Source organism: Schistocerca serialis, chromosome 4 (genome assembly GCF_023864345.2).
Source record: "Schistocerca serialis cubense isolate TAMUIC-IGC-003099 chromosome 4, iqSchSeri2.2, whole genome shotgun sequence".
In the NCBI taxonomy this organism is placed as follows: domain Eukaryota; kingdom Metazoa; phylum Arthropoda; class Insecta; order Orthoptera; family Acrididae; genus Schistocerca; species Schistocerca serialis.
In genome coordinates this window covers 684,497,438-684,514,022 of record NC_064641.1, presented here as the reverse complement: position 1 = coordinate 684,514,022, position 16,585 = coordinate 684,497,438, and the positions used below count along the sequence as shown (strand labels likewise).

Sequence of the window (16,585 nt, the reverse complement as noted above, 5' to 3'; positions counted from 1 at the left end):
TGGCCCTAAGATAGATCCTTGTGGGACACCACATGTAATTTCTTCCCATTCTGACGATGACTGATGACTTAATTCACTAGTCCCTTGCACTGACACCCTTTGTTTCCTGTTAGCGAGGTATGACTTGAACCATTTTGCAGCACTGCCCGTGACACCATAGAATTCTAATTTATTTAAAAGGATGTTGTGGTTTACACAATCGAAAGCCTTTGACAAATCACAGAAAATACCTGCTGCTTGTAACTTGTTATTTAATGAACTAAGTACATTTTCACTGTAGGTGACATACTTTTCTTTATTCAGGGTCAATTTCCACTTTTCGCACCATACAGATATCTTATCTAAATCATTTTGGAATTCGTCTGGTAATCTGATGACTTCACAAGACGGTAAATGACAGCATCATCCGCAAACAATCTATGAGGGCTACTGAGATTGTCTCCTATGTCGTTAATATAGATCAGGAACAACAGAGGGCCTATAACACTTCCGTGGGGAACGTCGGATATTACTCCTGTTTACTGTATGACTTTCCGTCTATTACTACGATCTGTGGACGCGCGGAGTGGCCGCGCGGTTTGAGGCGCCATGTCCCGAACTGCGCGGCCACTCCCGCCGGAGGTTCGAGTCCTCCCTCGGGCATGGGTGTGTGTTGTTCTTAGCATAGGTTAGGTTCAGTAGTGTGTAAGTCTAGGGACCGATGACCACAGCAGTTTGGTCCCTTAGGAATTCACACACATTTGAACATTTTGAACGAACTGTGACCTTTCTGACAGGAAATCACGAATCCAGTCGCACAACTGAGGCGATATTTCATAGGCACACCGTTTGGTTAGAAGACGCTTGTGAGGAACGGTGTCGAAAGCCTTCTGGAAATCTAAAAATATGGAATCAATTTAACATCCCCTGTCGATAGCACTCATTACTTCATGAGTATAAAGGGCTAGTTGTGTTTCGCAGGAACTATATTTTCTGAATCCGTGCTGACTACGCGTCAATAAATCGTTTTCTTCGAGGTGCTTCAGAACGTTCGAATACAGGATATGTTCCAAAACCCCACTTCAAATCCCGTTAGTGATATGGGCCTGTAATTCAACGGATTACTCCTACTTCCCTTATTGAGTATTGGTGTGACTTGAGCAGTTTTCCAGTCTTTAGGTACGGATCTTTCTGTGAGCGAGCGGTTGTATACGATTGATAAATTTGGAGCTATTGTATCAGCATACTCTAAGAGGAACCTGACTAGTATACAATGTGGACCGGAAGCCTAGCTTTTATTAAGTGATTTAAGCTGCTTTGCGGCACCGAGGATGTCTATTTCTATGTTTCTCTTCTTGGCAGTTGTTCTTGATTGGAATTCAGGAATATTTACTTCGTCTTCTTTGGTGAAGGAGTTTCGGAAAACCGCGTTTAATACCTCTGCATTAGTGGCACTGTCATCAGTGACTTCACCGTTGTTATTGCGCAGTGAAGGTATTGATTGCGTCTTGCCACTGGTGTGCTTTATGTATGACCAGAATCTCTTTGGTTTTTCTGCCAGATTTCAAGACAGAGTTTCGTTATGGACATTATTGAAAGCATCTCGCATTGAAGTACGCGCTATATTTCGAACTTCTTCAAAACTTTGCCAATCTTCGGGATTTTGCGTTCTTTTAAATTTGGCATGGTTTTTTCGCTACTTCTGCAACAGCGATCTGACCCGTTTTGTATACCATGGGGGATCAGTACCATCACTTATTAATTTACGTGGTATATATCTCTCAATTGCTGTCGATACTATCTCTTTGAAATCACTCTACAACTTTTCTACGCTTACATGATCAGATCGGAAGGAGTGCAGACTGTCTCTTAAAAAGGCGTTAAGAGCATTTTTATCAGCTTTTTTAAATAGATATACTTTGCGTTTCTTTTTGATGATTGTAGGAGTTACTGTATTCAATCTAGCAGCTACTGATTGCTAATCCCTGTATTCGTCACGATACTCACTATTTGTCCAGGATTATTTGTGGCTAAGAAGTCAATTATGCTTTCGCAACCATTTACGCTCCGAGTGGGCTTATGAACTAATGGTTCAAAATAATTTTCTGAGAAAGCATTCAGTACAATTTCGGATGACGTTTTATGCCTACCGCCAGCTTTAAACGTATAATTTTTCCAGCATATCGAAGGTAGATTAAAGTCACCACCAATCTACTTGAAATGAGACTCAAGCTTTCTTTGAACTATTAGGCAACTATATCCTCTGAGTCGGGAGGGGGGGGGGGGGGCCGGTAAAATGACCCAATTAATAGTTTAGTCCGATTGTCAAGTATAACCTCTACCCCTACTATTTCTCAGGAACTATCTACTTCAATTTCGCCACAAGGCAAACTACTTCTGACAGCAATAAATACTCCACCACCAATTGTATTTAATCTATACTTTCTGAACACTGTTAGATCGTTAGAAAAAAATTCTGCTGAACTTATTTCCGGCTTTAGCCAGCTTTCTGTACCTATAACTATTTCAGCTTCAGTGCTTTCTACTAGGGCTTGGAGGTCTGGTTCTTTCCCAGCACAGCTACGACAATTTACACCTACAATACCAATCGTTTTCCCACAACTAACTTTCTTTGTTTTACCTGCCCCCTTTTAGACGGACGGCCTTTCTTAACACATTCGAGCCTTTTTTTTTTTTTTTTTCTTTTTTTTTTTTTTTTTTTTTTTTTTTTAGGAGGTAGCTCTACTTCTCCAGCCCAGTGAGCTCTCTTAGCTGCACGGTGTTTTCAAACCTCCATCTTAAAATATATAGCCTAAAGTTCCTGAGTCTGTGCACAAGATTCAGAAGATTCACCAGCACAGTAAACAATACGTAACATCTTACGGCTGGAGAGCATACATATAACAGCTATAAAAGCTTCTCTGGGTGGGGAGGGAAAAAATTTGTGGGGGTGGATAGGTTACATTACATGACGTGGATACTAATACTAACGAGTAAAAAAGCGCTAATATGTCACGATGTTTTGATTTATATGTCTGTGAAGCTGCCAGATAAGTCGAAAAGCTAGTTCCCTTGTTTTACATCCCTTCCTCTGCCTATTTTTGTGCTATGATAGAAGCATTTTTTTCATTCGGTTCTATTTGTAGCTGGTTTTTTACACTGAGGCAACTCATTTTGAGTCTTATTTGCCGCTACCTCACCCCTTCTTCTTCCTGTACCCATAACCTGATCGTGTTTTTCGGACAGAACACGACGATCAAACCTAAGTGTTAAATAACTGTGAAATTCAAATCTCGCTTGGCATCGTCGATAAAGCATCTTCTCAACTAGAACACACTTATACCCATTTTAGCGATCTTTGTCTTTTGTGTTTGAATGAATGGAAATTTTGGTGACAGCCAAAATGGAATCACGGTATTCCAGTTTTGTAGCACATATTGTACAGTATATAAATGGTTCTTGAATGCGTAATAATCAGTATTTAAGATTTCAGTAGTTTTCCACAGTTACTGAGATGAATAGCGAGGTTCAGTGAATCTTATGACAAAGCTGGTTAGATAAAACCTCAAAACTATTGAGAACCTCCTACTGTACACTACCAAATTGTGTTTCGCAAGGTTGTTCATGAATGACAGTAAACACATTGAACGGGTGATTATAAACTAGGACATATCTGTACTGTTGTTAGCAAATACCTAACTTGCTAAATGCACATTCACTAGGGTACTTCATTTAATAGACAAGGCAATTACGGTGGCTGATACAGAATCTGCTCGCCACATTCTCCATTGTTTGGCTATACCATCAGTCCCATAAGACTTCAGTTTATCTAGGCTTCCACTGGGCTTCCACGGTCGAAATCAGTTCACACATACTCACTTCATGTTGTAAAATAACCGTCACCTCAACGAAAAATGACGTCATTGTGGTTGTGGTTGTAGTGATCTGTCTCCTGGTCGGCTAATGGAGAAACTGGAGAAAAGATATATTTATTTTTAATCACCAACCCTACAAATTATTATTGTCAGTTGCGTTATCGCCTTATTCGATTGTTGTTGACATGTGATGGGGTCTCCTCGTGAACTTTGCACCTGCTTTCGTCAGTTCAGTACAAAACGTGTTAGCAAGCATGTGACAATTTTACACACTCTAAGTTTGATGAAATTTTTAGTCAGTGGATGGAGAATGATGTCAATGATATAGAACAAGAATCAGATGAAGAAGACAACAATTTTTCAGTAGCCAGTGATCACAATTCTGATAGCGAACAAGAGGACCATTCAAAGGAAGAACTTCACGACAATGGTGATGAGAACCTTTCTGTTGCTCCAACAAAATAGTTAGTTATAGTTAAAATGAAATGTGTTCTGAGTGGTGGTAAAGAAAGATGTAGATCTCAGTACTGAATATTAATGTTGTCGCCTTTCTTTTTCTGACTATCGAGTTCAGTTCCTTTTTTTCTTTCAATCTCACACCCCGGAAATTATTTTTTTTTTTTTTTGCGAAAATTTGCTTTCTACACAGATACCATAATTTTTCAGAACGAAAAATTTAGTTTTCTAACAGTTCGTTTTGTGTACTGTCGATAAAGCTTCACGAAAGTATGCGATTTTTGCTTGATACAAAAATAAAACACTGTTGGCTTTATTTAGTGCAATAAAATCAACAAGGAGTATTTAAACAACACTTATGTAGTTGTGACCATAAATGTTATATATCGTTAATTAAATTTTCAAATGATTCACCGCCTAAATCTTGGTTTAAAGATAGGGGTCTCAGAGACCACACCTCGTAGTATATGTTACAGAAAAGTAACCTCTTGAGTCAAGTGTAATGAAAATAGGATGTATTCAGCAGTCGTGTGCACGATTAGGTTACTACTTTTTAATTGAGCTTACAAGAATGCATTAAGTGCAGCGAAGGCAGTTGCACCCACGCACGTGGACCATTGTCGAGTTACGATTCTCAACGCGGGCAGCCCACGCGCTGCGTGTCGTGCCCATGCCTACTGACTGCACGGTGCTGCCATCTTCACGGCACTCGCCGCGGCAGCTCTCTGCAGCTACCGGAGTTTTGCTGACGCTCAGTTCAGCAGCGTGTGCGTTCACGTGTACACTGTGCGCGCTACGTCTGCGAGGAATCCGTTTCCGACTGCCAGCAGAAAATATCAAGTGTGCGTCGGCGGTTATACGGTGCTGGGAACTCAACGCCAGCAAAGTGTGTGGCAGCTTCGGTCGTAACGGGTATTGTGCGTGCCTGGTGATTCGCATGAACGGTAGAAACACCAACTGCCTTTCGCAGCCGAAATCGGAGGTGTTTCGTCTTTGTCTTACAGTCCGGAGCGTGTGAAACATTCCAGTTGTTGCCTGCGAACTTGGACGGAAAGGGCGATATCCCTGTAGGACATTTGTGAGGTAAGCAGACCAGTAAAAAACATCAAGGTGGTTGCCTACACAACCTCTTTCTGCATAATATTAATGTATTTTGCTATAACTGATTCTTCTTAACGTAATATATGTGTATTTTCCATATATAGATATTTCACATTCTTTTGGAACGTTCGTAAAACAGAGGTGTTTCATTGATTCTTAGTGCAAAAAGTTTGACCGGCAGCTGTCTTGAGAGATAGTACATTACCTCGTTACTGACGAGGAGGGCAGGAACCGGCTATATTCTCGTGATAAAAAGAACCGCTGAATCTGACAGATTTACTAAAGAGCGAAAACATAGAAATCTTGGACCAGTGTTTTCAAACTACGGTTTCGAAATACGATCCCCTGGTTAGGGGTCAAGCGTGCCATCCCTTTAGCGGCACATTCTTTCTTGAAATATTTACTGTGCCCTGAAAATGAATTCAGTGGCAACTTCGTTAAATTAACTCGTTCTGACAGTTGTTATTGAGCATTGTAGGGCGGTAGTTCTTACACAGGACCCGCACTGGTATTCGGTAGAGCGGTATAAATCGGAATAATACTTCATAAATTTTGCTATATGAAGCCTACTGCTTTAGACTACTTTGTACCACGATCATTGCAATAAGCAGTTTTGTTCGAGAGCAACATTTTACACTATATTTTAATTTTCACGTACGCGACAGAGAAATACTGTAGCAGATATTTTGGCTAGATTGGCCCAAAAACGAAACCGATATAATTATGCCTTGCTTCAGATGGTAATATCTTATTCTTTAGGGATTCTTCAAGCAGACAGATGCGATAGGTGACGTTCCAACAGCAAATTTTCCAGTTGTGTACGACGAGCTTTAGGAAGCTGCAGAATGATTTAACGGTAGTCTTAGAATGCAGTTTAGCGGAAGTCTTGATTATGTAATGACCAAATTGTTCAGTAGCCAGATTTGTTCCTCCAGTAACTAGGCAGCATCATCTCTGTTCGCACCACCCCTCCACCAGCACAGTTTGTGTAGTGTCAACGTTGTATGTCAGATAACTTGCTTTCGGCACAATCTTCCACACTGATCCAAGGGAGCCTTCTAAGCCAAGTGTTCGTCAGAAAGCGCAATAACGTAGCCGGTACAACACCGCCACGTTCTACCGGATGAAAGGTCTAGCTAGAACGCGGAACTGGGAATCGCCCATACACCGGCACGAAACTGGGCGAAGATGCGTCATCGTTTGAGGACCCGAGACCGCGCCCAACATCTGACGCGGTGGAACCCCCACCCGGCCTTCTCGAATACCTGTGGCTGACGACAGCGCTGCACAGTTCCTCCATTGACCTGAAGAAAAGGTTAAGACATTCTTCTATACGGGGTCATCAGAGATGGAGCACCAGGAGTGGGGAACGAAGCGACTATGGCCTTAGTGCTATACCATTCTACAGCAGATGTGTTGAACTTTTCTTGATCGTCGGATTCCCTAGTTTTGAATCGGCAGTTGTTGGAAGACTTGGGGGTGCTGGTGTCTTGTGTCCACCCACCGTCAACGTTATATCAGCAGTATTATATATATAAGGTAGCAATAATTATTTCAGTAAGTAGTGAATATTGTGTAGTCTTGTTTATTTTAAAATATCTACCTGCAAATCTTGATAGAATATTTGTCGGATTACGGAGAGCAGTGAGGAAAGTAATTAGCAGTCCCACCAAGTGCTGTTTTTGAGAACTGGTATGGAATTTCTTGCAATAAGTACCAATACTGAAGATGAACAATACTTGTAATAATTCTTTATTTTCAAGTGTTAATTAATGTGAGACGGAAAGAGACGTGAACTTCGCCCTAACAGCCCCCCCTCCCCACCCGAATAGTAGCGTGTTAATCATAGCAACACGTCGCTCGGTAACGCATAAAATTGAGTCGGTTTTCGTTCCATGCGTACAAAAACTGCCCTGCTCTTCAAATAACTACTGTTACTCGTGAAACACTGTGTTTACTGTACTTCCGCTAGAGTGGCAATGTGATTACTGAAGCCTGAAACTGGAGATAATGACCGCCAGGGGACTGCTTGGAATTGTGTGAAGAGAGGTGAAGAAAGCGCTCAGTCATAGCAGAACGCTGCAACCAATTTTTCACGCCACATACCGAAATGTCCTGTCTTGGCCATTTGCTCACCTGGGCAGGCTACCGTGTGCCTCAGATAAATGGTACTTCCTACACGTAGAAACCGACTTAATTATCTTATTTAAGTACTTTTTCATTCGACCAATTTCTTTAAGCAGAATGCAGGGATAAAAAGTGTTTTCCCATTCAGGCTGTACGGATACTAAAGGGAAAGGACGTCATTTTGTGTTAAACTCTGACACCTCCCGTTCCTCAAGTTGAGTGATTGCGTGAGCTGTATTTCACGCAAAATAATCAACGACGATATTTTTCATACATCCCAGTCTTTTACTTCTGAAGAATCTCTCTCGCCGCTATTCATTACGAACACATGGAAGATGTTAACCTGAAGGATAAACGTATGGAACAAGTTATTATAATTCTTTCGAAACGGATTTCGCCCGTGATCCTAAGGGCTATAAAAATGATAGAACATGTTCAGTGACCGAAAGTAAGTTTTGTAGATGTCATAACATTCAACAGGATTTCGCTCTAGCGAGTGCGAGGGTAGTTATATTAAACAGGCCTGTCGAAAGTGTACACCGAAAGCACACATATGTAACCTCATCAATGTTGTTGACTTGTCTACCCTCAGGTGCCACAAACGTCATAAAGACAACTTTGTGTAACTGAGTAAATGCAGTTTATATATTGCCATAAGCGAAAATACAATGGATAAATGGCATCTACATCTACATGACTACTCTGCAATTCACATTTAAGTGCTTGGCAGAGGGTTCGTCGAACCACAATCATACTATCTCTCTACCATTCCACTCCCGGACAGCTCGCGGGAAAAACGAACACCTAAACCTTTCTGTTCGAGCTCTGATTTCTCTTATTTTATTTTGATGATCATTCCTACCTATGTAGGCTGGGCTCAACAAAATATTTTCGCATTCGGAAGAGAAAGTTGGTGACTGAAATTTCGTAAATAGATCTCGCCGCGACGAAAAACGTCTTTGCTTTAATGACTTTCATCCCAACTCGTGTATCATATCTGCCACACTCTCTCCCCTATTACGTGATAATACAAAACGAGCTGCCCTTTTTTGCACCCTTTCGATGTCCTCCGTCAATCCCACCTGGTAAGGATCCCACACCGCGCAGCAATATCCGCGCAGCAATATTCTAACAGAGGACGAACGAGCGTAGTGTAAGCTGTCTCTTTAGTGGACTTGTTGCATCTTCTAAGTGTCCCGCCAATGAAACGCAACCTTCGGCTCGCCTTCCCCACAATATTATCTATGTGGTCTTTCCAACTGAAGTTGTTCGTAATTTTAACACCCAGGTACTTAGTTGAATTGACAGCCTTGAGAATTGTACTATTTATCGAGTAATCGAATTCTAACGGATTTCTTTTGGAACTCATGTGGATCACCTCACACGTTTCGTTATTTAGCGTCAACTGCCACACCATACAACAATCTTTTCTAAATCGCTTTGGAACTGATACTGGTCTTCGGATGACCTTACTAGACGGTAAATTACAGCATCATCTGCGAACAACCTAAGAGAACTGCTCAGATTGTTACCAAGGTCATTTATATAGATCAGGAACAGCAGAGGTTCCAGGACGCTTCCCTGGGGAACACCTGATATCACTTCAGTTTTACTCGATGATTTGCCGTCTATTACTACGAACTGCGACCTTCTTGACAGGAAATCACGAATCCAGTCGCACAACTGAGACGATACCCCATAGGCCCGCAGCTTGATTAGAAGTCGCTTGTGAGGAACGGTGCCAAAAGCTTTCCGGAAATCTCGAAATACGGAATCAACTTGAGATCCCCTGTCGATAGCGGCCATTACTTCGTGTGAATAAAGAGCTAGCTGCGTTGCACAAGAACGATGTTTTCTGAAACCATGCTGATTACGTATCAGTAGATCGTTCCCTTCCAGGTGATTCATAATGTTTGAATACAGTACATGCTCCAAAACCCTACTGCAAACCGACGTCAATGATATAGGTCTGTAGTTCGATGGATTACTCCTAATACCCTTCTTAAACACTGGTGCGACCTGCGCAATTTTCCAATCTGTAGGTACAGATCTATCGGTGAGCGAGCGGTTGTATATGATTGCTAAGCAGGGAGCTATTGTATCAGCGTAATCTGAAAGGAACCTAATCGGTACACAATCTGGACCTGAAGACTTGCCCGTATCAAGCGATTTGAGTTGCCCCGCAACCCCTAAGGTATCTACTTCTAAGAAACTCATGCTAGCAGCTGTTCGTGTTTCAAATTCTGGAATGTTCCATTCGTCTTCCCTGGTGAAGGAATTTCGGAAAACTGCGTTCAATAACTCCGCTTTAGCGGCACAGTCGTCGGTAACAGTACCATCGGCACTGCGCAGCGAAGGTATTGACTGCGTCTTGCCGCTTGTGTACTTTACATACGACCAGAATTTCTTCGGATTTTCTACCAAATTTCGAGACAATATTTTTGTTGTGGAACCTATTAAAGGCCTCTCGCATTGAAGTCCGTGCCAAATTTCGCGCGTCTGTAAATTTTATCCAATCTTCGAGATTTCGCGTTCTTCTCAACTTCGCATGCTTTCTCCGTTGCCTCTGCAACAGCGTTCGGACCTGTTTTGTGTACCACGGGGGATCAGTTCCATCTCTTACCAATTTATGAGGTATGAATCTCTCAATTGCTGTTGCTACTATATCTTTGAATTTGAGCCACATCTCGTCTACATTTGCATAGTCAGTTCGGAAGGAATGGAGATTGTCTCTTAGGAAGGCTTCTAGTGACACATTATCCGCTTTCTTAAATAAAATTATTTTGCGTTTGTTTCTGGTGGATTTGGAAGAAACGGTATTGAGCCCAGCTACAACGAACTTGTGATCACTGATCCCTGTATCAGTCATGATGCTCTCTATCAGCTATGGATTGTTTGTGGCTAAGAGGTCAAGTGTGTTTTCGCAACCATTTACAATTCGCGTGGGTTCGTGGACTAACTGCTCGAAATAATTTTCGGAGAAAGCATTTAGGACAATCTCGGAAGATGTTTTCTGCCTACCACTGATTTTGAACAAGTATTTTTGCCAACATATCGAGGGAAGGTTGAAGTCCCCACCAACTATAACCGTATGAGTGGGGTATTTATTTGTTACGAGACTCAAATTTTCTCTGAACTGTTCAGCAACTATATCATCGGAGTCTGGGGGTCGGTAGAAGGAGCCAATTATTAACTTATTTCGGCTGTTAAGTATAACCTCCACCCATACCAATTCGCACGGAGTATCTACTTCGACTTCACTACAAGATAAACCACTACTGACAGACACAAACACTCCACCACCAATTCTGCCTAACCTATCTTTCCTGAACACCGCCTGAAACGTCGTAAAAATTTCTGCAGAACATATTTCAGGCTTTAGCCAGCTTTCTGTACCTATAACGATTTCAGCTTCTGTGCTTTCTATCAGCGCTTGAAGCTCAGGGACTTTCCCAGCACAACTAAAACAATTTACAGCTACAATTCCGACTGTTCCTTGATCCGAGCACGTCCTGTATTTGCCATGAACCCTTTGAGATTGCAGCCACCCCGTACTTTCCCGAGGCCTTCTAACCTAAAAAAACCGCCCAGTCCACGCCACACAGCCTCCGCTACCCGTGTAGCCGCCAGCTGAGTGTAGTGAACTCCTGACCTATTCAGCGGAACCCGAAACCCCACCACCCTATGGCTCAAGTCAAGGAATCTGCAGCCAACACGGTCGCAAAACCGTCTGAGCCTCTGATTCAGACCCTCCACCCGGCTCTGCACCAAAGGTCCGCAGTCGGTTCTGTCAACAATGCTGCAGATGGTGAGCTCTGCCCTCATCTCGTAAGCAAGGCCGGCAGCCTTTACCAAATCAGATAGCCGCTGGAATCCAGAGAGAATTTCCTCAGATCCAAAGCGACACACGTCATTAGTGCCGACATGTGCCACCACCTGCAGCTGGGTGCACCCTGTGCTCTTCATGACATCCGGAAGGACCCTTTCCACATCAGGAATGACTCCACCCGGAATGCACACGGAGTGCACACTGGATTTCTTCCCCTCCTTAGCCGCCATATCCCTAAGGGGCCCCATTACGCGCCTAACATTGGAGCTCCCAACTACCAATAAGCCCACCCTCTGTGATTGCCCGGACCTTGAAGGCTGAGAATCATCCTCTGAAACAGGGCAGGCAGCTGCATCTGGCTCAGCCAGAGACAGTGCCTGGGACCTGTTTGTCAGACGCACCGGGGAGGCTTTCTGATCAGTCTCCGGGGACGTCTTTCGCTGCCTGCCACGCCTTGGAACAACCTCCCAATCGACCACAGGTGAGGGCTCAGCCCCAATGCGGGCAGCAACCGGGGCAACCACAGCGGCAGACCGATCTGGGGACAGACGGGACGAGGTTGACATCCCCGTGATACCCAAGTCCGGCCCCCCACAGTGGTGCCCATTGGCAACAGCCTCAAGCTGCGCGACCGAAGTCAGCGCCGCTTGCAGCTGTGAGCGAAGGGATGCCAACTCAACCCTCATCCGAACACAGCAATCACAGTCCCTGTCCATTCTAATCGATGTTGAACAACACTTACTGAAACACGAGTCCGTGCCTAGATAACGTAAGGGAAACACGCAAAGAATGTATTAACTAACCTGTACAAATGCCTAACGACTGCGCTACAATCTGCCTGAATTTACAATTACAGTAACTAAAACTCGAAATTACACCTCCTATAGGAAACTCACACGCAATTTAAGTAAGAATCTACGAAGTAAACACTAAAGCGCGATGCTACAACTCTCAAATACTATAATACGCCCGAAATTTATGAATTAAACAATGCAAGTATCCAAAAACAGGCAAAGAAATTAAGAATTAAACTATGTAACAAATAAGTAAGCTAGGAGTATACGACTTGCTGCTGGAGCTGCTTATCCAAAGGCAGCAGGGAGCACACTGGCTATGACCAACCGACACTGGCCGTTCAAAACAAAAACAGAAGACAGACGACTACGCGAATTTACACTATTCAGGTACTAAAGCGCGATGCTACAACTCTCAAATACTATAATACGCCAGAAATTTATTAATTAAACAATGCAAGTACCCAAAAACACGCAAAGAATTTACTTAGTTCCTCATTACTTAAATTGAAAATTATCGACACAGAATTAGCATGGGAAATCAAAAGGCTTCTGAAATGCCAAGACATCATCAAAAGTATGGCACATTAAATTAAATACTGTATGGCATTGTTGGCTGGGATACCCCTCTGTGTGTTTTCAGTCACCTGGCGGAAAGAAGTTTCCTCCACACTCACATTTGCCTCTGTCCTTGTAAACATATGAGAGTTGTGCCGTGTGTGTATTTATGGTGAGTGTACTGGACGAATATATAGTGTTAGGTTCGTATTGTACAAGGGGCAGTCAAATTAAAACCGAACACCTGCCACAATAGTTCCATTCAAAAGGAATCACCAGACGCGTTAAGACATTTATCCCACTGGGAGGCGAGACGATCGAGCCCAGTTTCGTAGAACGTGGTCGGCCGCTGACGGATTCTCAGCCGCGCCTTCCTCATCCGCCTGAAACCGCCGTCCACGCATATCTTTCTTCAGGTCACCAAAGATGCAAAAATCCGGGCTGTAAGGAGAGCTTTGCAGTGTTTCCCAACCAAATCGCTGCAGCATAGCCTTCACCCGATTCGAATTGTGGGGGGCGAGTTTCGTGCAACTTAGCAGAACTTGTGTGAACAGCTTTGGACCTCTTCGGCGGGGGAGATATGAGGTGTCTCCACTGTTGGCTTTGTCGTTTGCTCTCGGGCTCGAAACGGTGGCACCACGTATAGTCATGATGACCTTCTTCGACTGCAGGGGTCCTCTGCTCGTCGAGTTCTTCGAGCTTAGAACCACAATCAATGTGCAGCACTATGAAGACACTTTGCAGAAACTGCGGCGTGACATAAAGTCAAAACGCCCAGGAATGCTGTCAGGCGGAATCACCCTACTGGCTGATAACGTCCGTCCCCACACTGCCAATCGCACGAACGCTATGCCTCAGTGATTTGGTTGAGAAACACTGCAGCATCCTCCGTACAGCTCAGATAATTCCCTGCGCGATTTTCACTTCGTTGACGACCTGATGAAAGACATGCGTGGAGACGACGGTCTCAGTCGGACGAGGAAGTATAAGAGTGGGTGCGGTTGTGGATTGCTCAGCGGCCGACCACGTTCTACGAATCAATCGTCTCGTCTCCCTTGGTATAAATGTCTCAACGCGTGCGGTGATTACTTTTTGCATGGTCCCGTTGTGTCGGGTGTTCGGTTGTCACTTGACTGCCTCTCATATGATGCTGATGATAAACGTGATCATGGCGATGTGAGAAGGGAGACGGTAAAACCCGGTGCCAGCAAGCACATAGCCTTATCCTCTTGAACAGCACCAGCGGGAGCACAGACCTTGCCGAGCGAGGTGGCGCAGTGGTTAGCACACTGGACTCGCATTCGGGAGGACGACGGTTCAACAATCCCGCGTCCGGCCATCCTGATTTAGGTTTTTCGTGATTTCCCTAAATCGCTTCAGGCAAATGCTGGGATGGTTCCTTTGAAAGGGCACGGCCGATTTCCTTTCCCACCCTTCCCTAATCCGATGAGACCGATGACCTCGCTGTTTGGTCTCCCCCCCTCCCCCCCCCCCCCCCCATATCAACCCCAACCACAGACCTTAACGTCCCAATCCAACCGACGGATCACCAACATCAGTGTTACATGCCCTCAGTTTATGAGACACATTACCTAAGGACATCACACACATCCATGTCAGAGGTGGGATTCGAACCTGCGACAGAAGCAGTAGCGCGGTTCCGGACTGAAGCGCCTAGAACCGCTCTCAGGTACCGCGGCCGGCCTATTAGGTATAGATCTACTATCAAAGAATTTAAAGTAATAATGTAATAAAAGGGAGTCAATTACAGTGTACATTTTGTATCCATGGGAATATAAGAATTCTTTATACCAGACATTTCTCTTGTACTATGTTCGTATATCTATTGCAGTACTTTTAGGTGTAAAAAGAAGTTAAACATTAGAATTGAAACAATTGCCACAGGATATAAATTTTTCCTAAATCAGATCTTCATGTCTCTTACGAGGGAACTTCAAAAAGTAAGTTGTACGTTAAGATGACAGGCCGACTAATTTTTGTTGACTGTTGCACTAGACTTCAATGTGGCAATAGTGATGACGCCGGCCGGTGTGGCCGTGCGGTTCTAGGCGCTTCAGTCTGGAATCGCGTGACCGCTACGGTCGCAAGTTCGAATCCTACCTCGGGCATGGATGTGTGTGATGTCCTTAGGTTAGTTAGGTTTAAGTAGTTCTAAGTTCTAGGGGACTGATGACCACAGACGTTAAGTCCCATAGTGCTCAGCGCCATTTGAACCATAGTGATGACAGTGATTTTCAACACAGTCACAATGTCTGTAAATAAGTCTCGGAACTTCTGCCAATCGCTCAGTCCCTCGGTGATAACAATTCGTTCCTTAGTCACGGAGCCATTCGAGAGCCACTGTGTGATCGTCACCGTCGTTGGACAATCTCGCCCCCCCCCCCCTCCCCTTCCAACTTGCCGAAAATATGTAAACAGCATGATGTATTATCTGGACTATGGCGGATCAGCATCACCGAGGTACGAGGTCATGTTCAAAAAATTCCGGAACTTCGTCCACAAAATTTTTCTACGCTTGTCCTTTACTTATTGTGCATGGTCAGCTTCTAAATAATCTCCTCCACAATATACACACCGCTCCCAACGCCATTTCCACTTCTAGAAGCAGTCTTGTTACGCCTCTTGCTGAAGCACGCCAGGCGTCCTCTGCGAATTTTCTTTTATTTCGTCTATCGTTGCAAATCTTCGTCCTTGCAGTGGGGTTTTAAACTTTGGAAATAAAAAAAAGTTCGCAGAAGCCAGGTCTGGAGACTGCGAAGGATGAGGCAGCACAGTTTTTGTGCAATAGTCACGCACCAACAGGAATGAATGTGCAGGTGCGTTATCGTGATGCAAGAGGCGTGGATTGTCTCGCTACATTTCAGACCGTTTCCTTCCGGCAGGCACCGCAGCACGTCCCAATAGTACCATCGGTTAACAGTTTCCCCATTGGATCAAATTCATGATGAACTGATCCTACAAAGTCAAAGAAAACTATCAGCATGGCTTTGACATTTGACCTGACCTGACGATCTCTTTTTTTATCTTGGAGAACCTTTCCCGACCCGTTTGAAGATTGAGCCTTGGTCTCAAGTTCATAATCGTAGACCCACGTCTCATTATCAGTTATGATTCTCTTAAGGAACATCTCGTTCGCATTTGCGAGGTCTCAAAGCTCTTCACAGACTGCGAGGCGAAGGTCTAGGGCGCCTTGTCACGATCCGCACGGCTGACCCCGTCGGAGGTTCGAGTCCTCCCTCGAGCATGAGTGTGGTGTTGTCCTTAGCGTAAGATAGTTTAAGTTAGATTAAGGAACCGATGACCTCAGCAGTTTGGTCCCATAAGATCTTACGACAAATTTCCAATTTACAAAGGACTTTCTGTCTTCACTAATGAGCCGTGGGACGAACTTGGCGGCAACACGATGCATTGCAAGACGCTGAATAAGGATTTTATGACATGATCCAACTGAAATATTACGTTCTCCTGCAATTTCTTAGACAGTCAGCCATCGATTGGCAAGCATAATTTCGTTGACGTTCCTGACACGAGCGTAGTCGGTAGACGTGGAGGGGTGTCCTCGAGGGTCATCGTCAACGTCCGTCCGCCCATTTTTAAACCGGTAACACCGAGTGCGGCTTGTAGGCTCCCTGCATCATTTGGTGTGTCTCTGTAAAGGTTTTCTTGACTTTCAAGCAAAATTTAATGCAGATGCGTTGCTCCTGTAACTCTGCCATCCCGAAATTCGCAAACAGTGCGACACAGCGTTCGACTCGATACAGCATTGAACAATAACTAACAGACATAAAACAGTGGAACTTCCGGCAGTTATACATTAAACACAGGAGTGTGCAGGGATGCCAACC

General features: G+C 44.1%; 1 protein-coding gene across 1 annotated transcript in view; it reads left to right on the top strand.

The window, feature by feature from the left end:
- The first annotated feature begins 5,070 nt into the window (after positions 1 to 5,070).
- LOC126473176 (uncharacterized) overlaps positions 5,071 to 16,585 on the top strand; it is a 196,531-nt gene continuing 185,016 nt past the window's right edge. Inside the window, exon 1 of the mRNA XM_050100064.1 lies at positions 5,071 to 5,393. The gene's annotated coding sequence lies outside the window, so the exon portion shown is untranslated. The remainder of the gene's footprint in view (positions 5,394 to 16,585) is intronic.